This window comes from Nelumbo nucifera, chromosome 3, assembly GCF_055504915.1.
Source record: "Nelumbo nucifera cultivar China Antique chromosome 3, China Antique-T2T, whole genome shotgun sequence".
NCBI lineage: Eukaryota > Viridiplantae > Streptophyta > Magnoliopsida > Proteales > Nelumbonaceae > Nelumbo > Nelumbo nucifera.
In genome coordinates, this window is record NC_142651.1 from 60,015,337 (window position 1) to 60,024,319 (window position 8,983).

An 8,983-nucleotide genomic window follows, 5' to 3' on the forward strand; every position below is an offset into this window, starting at 1 on the left:
TGCAAGAGAGATACAGAGGGTGAGAGAGAGAGAGAGGCAGAAAGAAAATGAAACATGAAGAGGAGGAAGGGGCGGATAAATTTTAATCGACAAATCTTTAGCGACAGTCGCTTGATTTTTAGTGGCAATTTTAATCGACTGCCGCTAAAGATCAATATTTCTAGCGGAGTCGCTAAATAGCCAGATTTAAACTGCCGCTAGAAATATTTTTTTTTTGTAGTTTTGAGTATCCCCTCCTAAAAATATTCCTAAAATCTCTCTCTACCAATATATGATCTAATCTTGCCAAGTGGGACCACCATCCCCCACTTTCTCCTAAATTATCTCTAAATCCTATTTATCCTTGCTCCCACTTTTCAGCTATATCTATCTAAATCATTGTTTTAAAAGGCTATTAAGGCGAGGCCAAAGGCCTAAACCTCGAGGCAAGGGTAAGAAAAAAGGCTTGGCCTCAATAGCCTCAAACCCAACTAGCAAGGCTTAGGCCTTAAATTATTTGAGGCTTACACCTTTGGGCCTTTGGCCTCAAAATGTTCAAGGCTTAGGCCTCAACCGTTTGGCATGCTAATGTTAATATGAAGGTTTAAATAGGGGTAAAATAGAAATTTAAGAAAATGCTTTGTTTTGTACAGATTGATGTTTTGAATAAATACATTAACATACAAATAACTAATAAATGTATAAAAAATAGCTTGCTTTAATTCATATTCTGTATCTTTCGTGCTTTATTCTTACCCACTTGCCCACTTACCCCATGTTTGATGATCAATTTTGCGTCACATAGGTTGTTATTCTTCACTAATGTATAGAAGTGCAAGAATGAAATGGGAATGCTTTATTCTTAAAACACTATTGGTTCATATCCCTAAACTAAAAGATTTGACTATATTGTTTTGTTCTAGCATTTAGATTTTAGAGGAAAAACTACTATCTTAAGATTCTAACCATGCAAGGTTCAAAGTATTGATACGATATATCATCGTATCTTGCGGGTACTGTTACCCATTTTTAAGCTATTTAAACAACTCCTTTTTAATAATTAAATAACATAAAACTAACCATGATTTTAATGCATAATTTTGAAAAAAAAAAAAAAGATGTGCATGGTTCAAAGCGTCGATATTTCAAACACCCTTTTCAGCGCATATGGGGTGTATTGATACTAATTTTGTCTCTAATATATCAAACAAACCATATAAGATCATAATTTTATGTTTTTACCATTTTAAAACAAACCCTATGAAACCTAACCGCCTCACTTCCGCCTTTACCATTTTAAAACCTTGAACTAAATAAAGTTTGAATTAAAATTTTAACAATTATTTAAATAATATAATAAAATTATGTAATGCCTTTAAAATATTTATTAAAAAGAAATAATAATTATCATATATTTAATAATATTCATATTATTATGTAATTCATAATGAAATTATGAAATAACAATATAAATTATAATTTAATAGATTATTCAATTTATAAATAAATAATGTTTTAAAAAAATATTCAAATTTTATTAAAATAATACAAATTTAAAATAAAAAAATATAAAATATTACTTAAATATTTCAATAACTAACATTTTAATTAAAAATATTGAAAGTAGCTAAATAATTATATAACATAATATTTAATATTACATAATAAATTTAAAATCAATAAAATTTAAATAACAAAATTTCAAAATATTTTACATATTATTTAAACATTTAAATTAAAAAATAAAATTATTTAAATTTTATTCAAATAATAAAAAATTAAAATTAAAACACTAAAATATTATATAAATATTTCAACAACTAAATATTTTAAATAAAAAAAAACATTAAACTTAGCTAAATAATTATATAACTAAATATTTAATATTACGTAATAACTTTAAAATAAATAAAATTTAAATAACAAAATTTTTAAATATTTCACAAGCTATTTAAATATTTAGAGGTAAGTAAGTATTTTATATAAGGAAATATTTAACATAACGAAATTTTAAATAGTTAAAGTAATGAAATTATGCAATAAATTTAATAAATTTCATAAAAGTAGAAAAATAATTATAATAGATTTCATAATATTTTAAATAGTATAAATTATAATTTTAAGGATTATTATATTTAATAAATAATTAATATGTAAAATTTTAAATAATGATGTTATTTAAATAACTAAAAATATTATATATAACTAATTTTAAATATTATTTAAAAAATGATCAAAAACACAAAAATAATTATAGTATATTTAATAATATTTGATAATAAGTATATAAAATATAAATAATTTAAAAATAATTAAATAAGATCATAAATCAATATTTTTTAAACAGTTTAAAAAATTTTAAATATTATTGAAATAGTAAAAATAGGTCAAATAACTTAGAGGTATTGAAGTGTTTTATTAGTTATTTATTGTATTTTCATTGTAAATTTTCAATAATTATTGGATATTAAAACATTGTTATTTGTTAGAGATTAAACTATTAATTTAGCTGAAATTAAGAGTGTCCAGTGGTCAGTTCAGTTCGGTTCAATTGCACATTGTTTGGCCAACCAAACTGATTTGATTGAGTTGGGGAGTTGGTCACTTGAAATTGATCAACCATTAGTGAAATTGACCAACTTGAGTTTTATCAGTCAATATTTGAAAAATTGACCTAGAGACTGACCCACTTTTGCATTTGGGTCACGATTAACAGTTCAACCATCCGGGTTGAATGGGTCAAACTGTTCTACGTTAACACTATATGTATATATATACATTGTGTGTGTGTGTGTGTGTACATACATGAAGTGTGTACATAGCACCTTGGAACGCATAGATCTCGAAAAGTTACCCAAAATCATAAAAGAATCACCTTAACCAGACATCGGAGTGCAAAGTTACGGCCTTTGAAAATTTGCACATACATGAAGTGTGCAACCTGTAACCCGGTGACCAGGTCAAATGGGTCAACAATTGAACCATCCAAGTTGGGTGCCTTTTGACCAAGTCAATGGTTTTTGACTAAATGGTGGGTTTCAATAGAATCATTCCTGGAATCAAGGTTGGGTGACAACTTGAATGGTTCAATCGGTCGGGCAAATAATGGGTTAAAACACTAGTATCGGTTTGGGTCAATTTTTGGTTTCGTTGGTCGGTTCAAAAGATGTAAACTTTAAAAAATAAATTTAAATTAAAAATTACAATGATATTATTAAAAAATAAATTTTAAATTTTAAATTTACAATATAAAATATTTTAGATTAAGAAATATATATTGGGTCAGTTTGATTTTGGGTAGTTTACAAATGGCTAAACCGAAACGTACTCGACTCGGTCAAGTTGGGAAATTGCTGAATCGAATCTGAACGGGGTTGGTCAGTTTCATAAATTTGATAAAGAACCCTAGCTGAAATTAATTATTGTTATTTTTGTATTGCAAAAAAATATTAAAAATAGTTTATAAAATATAAATAAATGTTAATCATTTAAAAATTAAAATATAAAAAAGTTCTCCACTCTTATGCATTTCTAATGTTTAGCTTTCGCTTAATAAAATATCACATGAGTCCCCACTAGTCTATACTAAATTATACAATGACATAGGCCACGTCCTCACAAAAGACAGTAATTTCATCATCTCCATTGCCATCCAAAACCAGAAAACAAAAGCAAAAAATTAAGGAACTCATTTTTGATAATGTTTCTTTATTTACAGTTTTTGGTTTTTCCTTAAAAGTTGAAAGTTAAAACCACAAGCTCCAAGTAAAGATCTCACAAGGTAAAGGGATTTGGAGGAGGGTGTAAGACAAGGGTTTTGGACATGAACCATTACCGTCTTGTCCCTAGGGGACAGAAAATTTTCTGTCCCACCCAATAGAAATCTGTCACATTTTTATTTACATTTGAATTCAATTTTCACAGAGTGAAAAGGTAACGTCACTGTGGACTCCAAAAAAATTTAAATTCTTTTAACTTGCATGAATTTTTCCCCCTTAACCTACCCCAAATTTTCCCCGTTCATTCGTCTCGAACTGGTTATTCTGTCGCTCTCCCTCTCGTTTCTTCTTCTCCACTCACATTCTAAGAGCTTTACTAGTTGCAGGGCTGTCTCCTACTGCTTGGCGAATCCAAACCTCTTATTTCATTCCTCTCTGTCTCCCTTTCATTCCCATCAACTGCTATAAACAAGGGTAATTGTCATTTGTGTGGCTGGAAAAAAATCTTGTGCATTGGATATAGTCATTAAGGCTATACAAAGTTTGTAAAGGTTTCCTTACCTTTCCCTACTTTTTCCTTCAAACCAAATACAACCTAAGTGTCCTTAGATTCCGACAAAGTTCAACTTTAGTTAGAGTAACAATTCTTGTGGGCTCCAAGAGAAGCTCTACCATGATTGAGCATGATAATCCAATAAAGGTTTCCATGATTCTTACAATGGTGAATGCACTTAGAGGACTGTAATTCTTCCGGCCCATTATAATTAATGCAATGACTACAGCTGAAATGCCCCCGGCTTGGCCATACGTCCAATTCCGTCCTAAAAAACTGGTGAAGATGATCAATGGGAGAAGGGAGAGAAACCTAAAATCATCGAATCTCTGGAAGATGAAGCAACCCAAGACTCCATAGACGGTCTCTAAAATTGTCCCTTGTAACTTAACATTCGCAATCTTAAACCTTGCTTCTCTCTCCCCAGCCATGCCGACGACGACTGTCAATCCTGACCAATACCCATCTCCCTTACTAAACGTTGTCCCAAAGAGAACGAAAAATATAATCTGCAAGCACTGGCTCTATGAAAAACTATAATCAGTATGTTAAGCTCTTGAGCCACATCAGTGGTGAATGACATGATCCCATCTTCTTATGATGCATGTCACAGGCGGTCGGACGTTAGATCCCCATCTATGGGATACGAACATCTCTTGTAAAAGAGTCATGGACGTGATTTTTAAGGATTCGAACAATTCCATGAGGTGTGGACCTGAGCGAGGGTGATAAAAAGGAAGACATGGGATGGTTAAAAAGTGGAATCTGGGCCAACGGGCGAAGTGGGAGTTGAGGTTGGTAAAGTAGAGGAGACAATGATGGATGTGTTCAGTGCTAAGGAGTGCAACATGAAATTGAGCATGTAAGATGAGCTTCGAAAACTTGAGCACATGAGGTAATGTCACTGATGATGGCTCCATTTTTCCCTTCTGGTTGCAATAGTGATGACGGTCGAACGAGAGAAGTAGAGGAAGAGGACAAGTGGTAGAGAGAAAGAAAGAAGAGGGTAAGATAAAGGAAGAGGAATGATGAACGAGGGGTGGGTTAATGAAATCAAAATGAGTTTTGGATTCCAGACTTAATGGTAGTCTAGATGCCAGTAATTTCAAGTGAAAAAAGAATATATAACGTGTTCAAATTCTATTAGGTGGGACAGCAAATTTTTTATCCCTTAGGGACAGACAATATGAGCTCCTTGGACATGGTCCTACCAGTGAGGACGTGAGGTGCAATGCTATTTTCCACAATCATTGGATTAACCTGCACCACCCTCCTCGATTATGGCTTCACCCTTCATTTCGGAAATTGGCGTAGTACGGAAACGAAACATGTTGAGAAAAGATTCAAAGAAAAGAGCAAAAGTCAAATTACTAGGAAAAAAAATTCTTCACTAAATAATTAAGAGAAAATTCAATATAAAAAACTGTCTTAGCCTTCCCCTAACTATTCTTTATATAGGCATACACCCTTATGGCTCCTGATGCTAATCTGAAAACACTCCATAATAGAATCCTACTAAAACTCCTCAAAAAGAAAGTCTTAATTGAGCAATCCTAATCTAACAAAACACTCCATAATAGAATCGTACAAAAACCCTTCAAAAGGAAAGTCTTAATTGAATATAAATTTGAAATCTCGCTATAATGCTAACTTGGTAAAAACGAACTAAGATAGAAACTCTGTTATGGCGCCAATTTGGTAAAAACAAACTAAGATACAAATTCTGTGACGATGTTATGGCGGTAAATATTTACTAAACTGGGTTGGTGACGTCATCTCTACTTCTTATGTGTCTTGGAATGGTCCCAACTTGCATAGAACCTATTGGCCTTCTCCTATACTGCATCAAAAACCCCTCCCAGTTCATCCCTTTCTCCCCTCCTTCCTTCAATGCCTTCTCCACTCTAAATATCATCTTTAGGAATGTTTGTGTCGATGCCTCCACCTTCAACAACCTAAACGATACCAATGATATAAGAGATGTAAGTCTTCTAAACCACATTGATGGTAGGATTTCCAATGTCTGAAAATTACATAGCATTAAATATTGAATAGTTACAGGCAGCTACCAATCCTCCACCTCCTTTGGAAAGGACTTATGCCAGAAAAATGCTTGACCCTTAGGTTGTTAATAGGCAACCCTCCATCAGGGAAGCTCATCAGTCGAGGACATCAGTTGACGACATCCTTCAGTGTGTAAGATTTTAAGAAATGTAAAGTTGTTCATCAATTCAGGTAAGGATTCGAGTTCTTTACATTCTACCATCTCCAAGCGTACCGCTTTGTGCGTTCAGGTATAGAAGCAACGATCTCTGCCCACACCATCTTCGGGCGTAACAATCTCAACAATCCACACTAGGAAAAAAATCTACCCATATCTCCACCTTGCCGGTTCAGGTACAAAAGCAACGGTGAGTCCTCATAGAAGCAACATAGCGGTTGTTGCTGTGCGAGAAGACTGTGAGCTATTCAAGCTATCATTTTCTTCTCACCCAACACAGTATAGTAGTGCCCCGAACCCATCAGCTTTTGGTTCGACCCGTTCATCGACGCCACCAATCACATTATGGTGAATCGTTCAGGTGTCAGAAGCATCATCACCTCCCTAGCTTTAACGACTTCGATCATCTTGCCCCTGGATGGCGATGATAACTCCACGAGTGACTGTGCGAGGCGCTTCAGCTTGAGCAATTGTCATCCAAATTGGATGATGAGGAGGAGGAAGTGAGGGATGATGGTGTGCATTGAATCATCTCAAAAATGGACTTTCAATGGAACCTCAACTTTTTTGGGAGGTACCGAAGAGGGGAAAAAGGAACAAAGATAAGGGGCTTTTTTCCCCTCAACTTCATCGTCTCCCCCTCAAAGGAACATAGATTTCAATAGGATCCAGTTTTATCTCTGCATTGAGCAAATTTTTGAAGTTTGTAATAGTAAATTCCTAAAGCAAAAGAGAAAGCTTCTACTTGTCTTTTCTTTAACAAACTCCACCTTGTCGTCGACCTTTCGATGACCCAAATTAAAAATTATTTAACACCATTTACCATCCGTTGAAATATCTGCACCTTAGATCATAGAGAAGCAAAATCTAAAATTACCAACCAAAAATAAAATCGAAAAAACATTAAAACAAACCTTTGATTCTAGGATCTTGCCATAAGGACTGAAAGTCCACTCGAGGGATTGGTCGTCAGTGGCCTATGCGAGCCCACTGACTGAAGTGCGTTTCTTCTAGGTGTGAAGATCTTGGTAGTATTATTGAAGGGCACCCATCTGGATCTACTCCAGCTCCATTATTTCCAGGTCATAAGCTTTTTGAAAGGAAGGTGTGAAGAGTTCGATTTGCTGTTGTTGAAAGGAAGAAGACGGTGAAGGAGGAGGAGAGGGAGAGGGATGAATGGTAAAATTGGGTTTTAAAAAATTTATAAATAACATAGGGGTGGTGCAAAGGTAGATGCTAGAGGATTCATGAACACTAGAGAGAGTTCATTGACAACTGGAATTAGTTACAAGATTTTCTTCCACGTGCTCTGAGTTTTGGATACCAATTTACATGGTATCAAAGCGGTAATCTACATCCATCGCTTCCCTTATTTTCTTTTTTTTTTCTTCCGCCTCCTCTGTTTCTTTCTAACCATCAACTTTTTCACCAGAAATTCAGTTGTCTACCACCATGGAAACCAGAGGAAATTCTCCTTACTACCTACCTCCGTCTGATACTCCAGAGCAATTCTTGTTTCTTTCCTCCTCAATGGAGATAATTTCCCAATGTGGCAACAAGCTATGACCAATACGCTACGGGCAAAGAACAAGCTTTCTTTCGTTGATGGCTCGCTACCCAAACCAATAGCTAGTTCTCTATATCTGAATTCATTGATCAAATGCAACCTGATGGTGGTTGCATGGATCTTTAATTCACTGACGAGAGAAATTTATGACAGCGTGGCCTTCATCGAATCAGCCGTAGAAATTTGGAGAGAGCTTCAAGAAAGATTTTCTCAAGGAAACATCCCCTGAATATATCAACGAAAACAAGATTTAACCTTGTTGCAGCAAGGTGACCTTTCAGTAAGTAGCTACTTTACAAAGTTGAAGATATTATGGGATGAACTCAGCACCATTACAGTATGTCCTGAATGTACCTGTGGAGCGGCCAAGGTTTTCTTGGTAGAACAAGACAGAGAGAAGTTGCATTAGTTTCTTATGGGCTTGAATGAATCCTTCAACATAACCCATTCAAGCATCCTCATGCATCCAAGGACAAAGGCACTGGAGCTCCTCGATCCAAACTTCGATGTGATCACTGCAAGCACACTAGCCACACAAAAGAAAGGTGCTATGACCTTGTAGGTTATCCGCCTAATTGGAGTCATCGCCAAAATAACAAAGGTCCATCCTCGACTGGTGACTCTTTAAGGAATACGGGAGCAGCTTCTCGCGTTTCCATAGACACCAAGGAATCTGCAATTTTCACTAATCACAATTCTCTAGTGGTAGGCCTCACTATGCATCAATATACTCAGTTGATCTCTCTCCTAAGCAATGAACCTACTGAATTTGTAGCCACCGTCTCAGCTGGTAAGCCTTCTTCCTTTGATCCCATAGAATGGATCATCGACAATGGCGCTTCAAACCCTATGGTGTCAAATAGTTCTTTGATAAGTGCACCCACCACTGTTACAACCACATCCATTCGACTCCCGAATGGCTCCCTTACCTACACCAATGGACT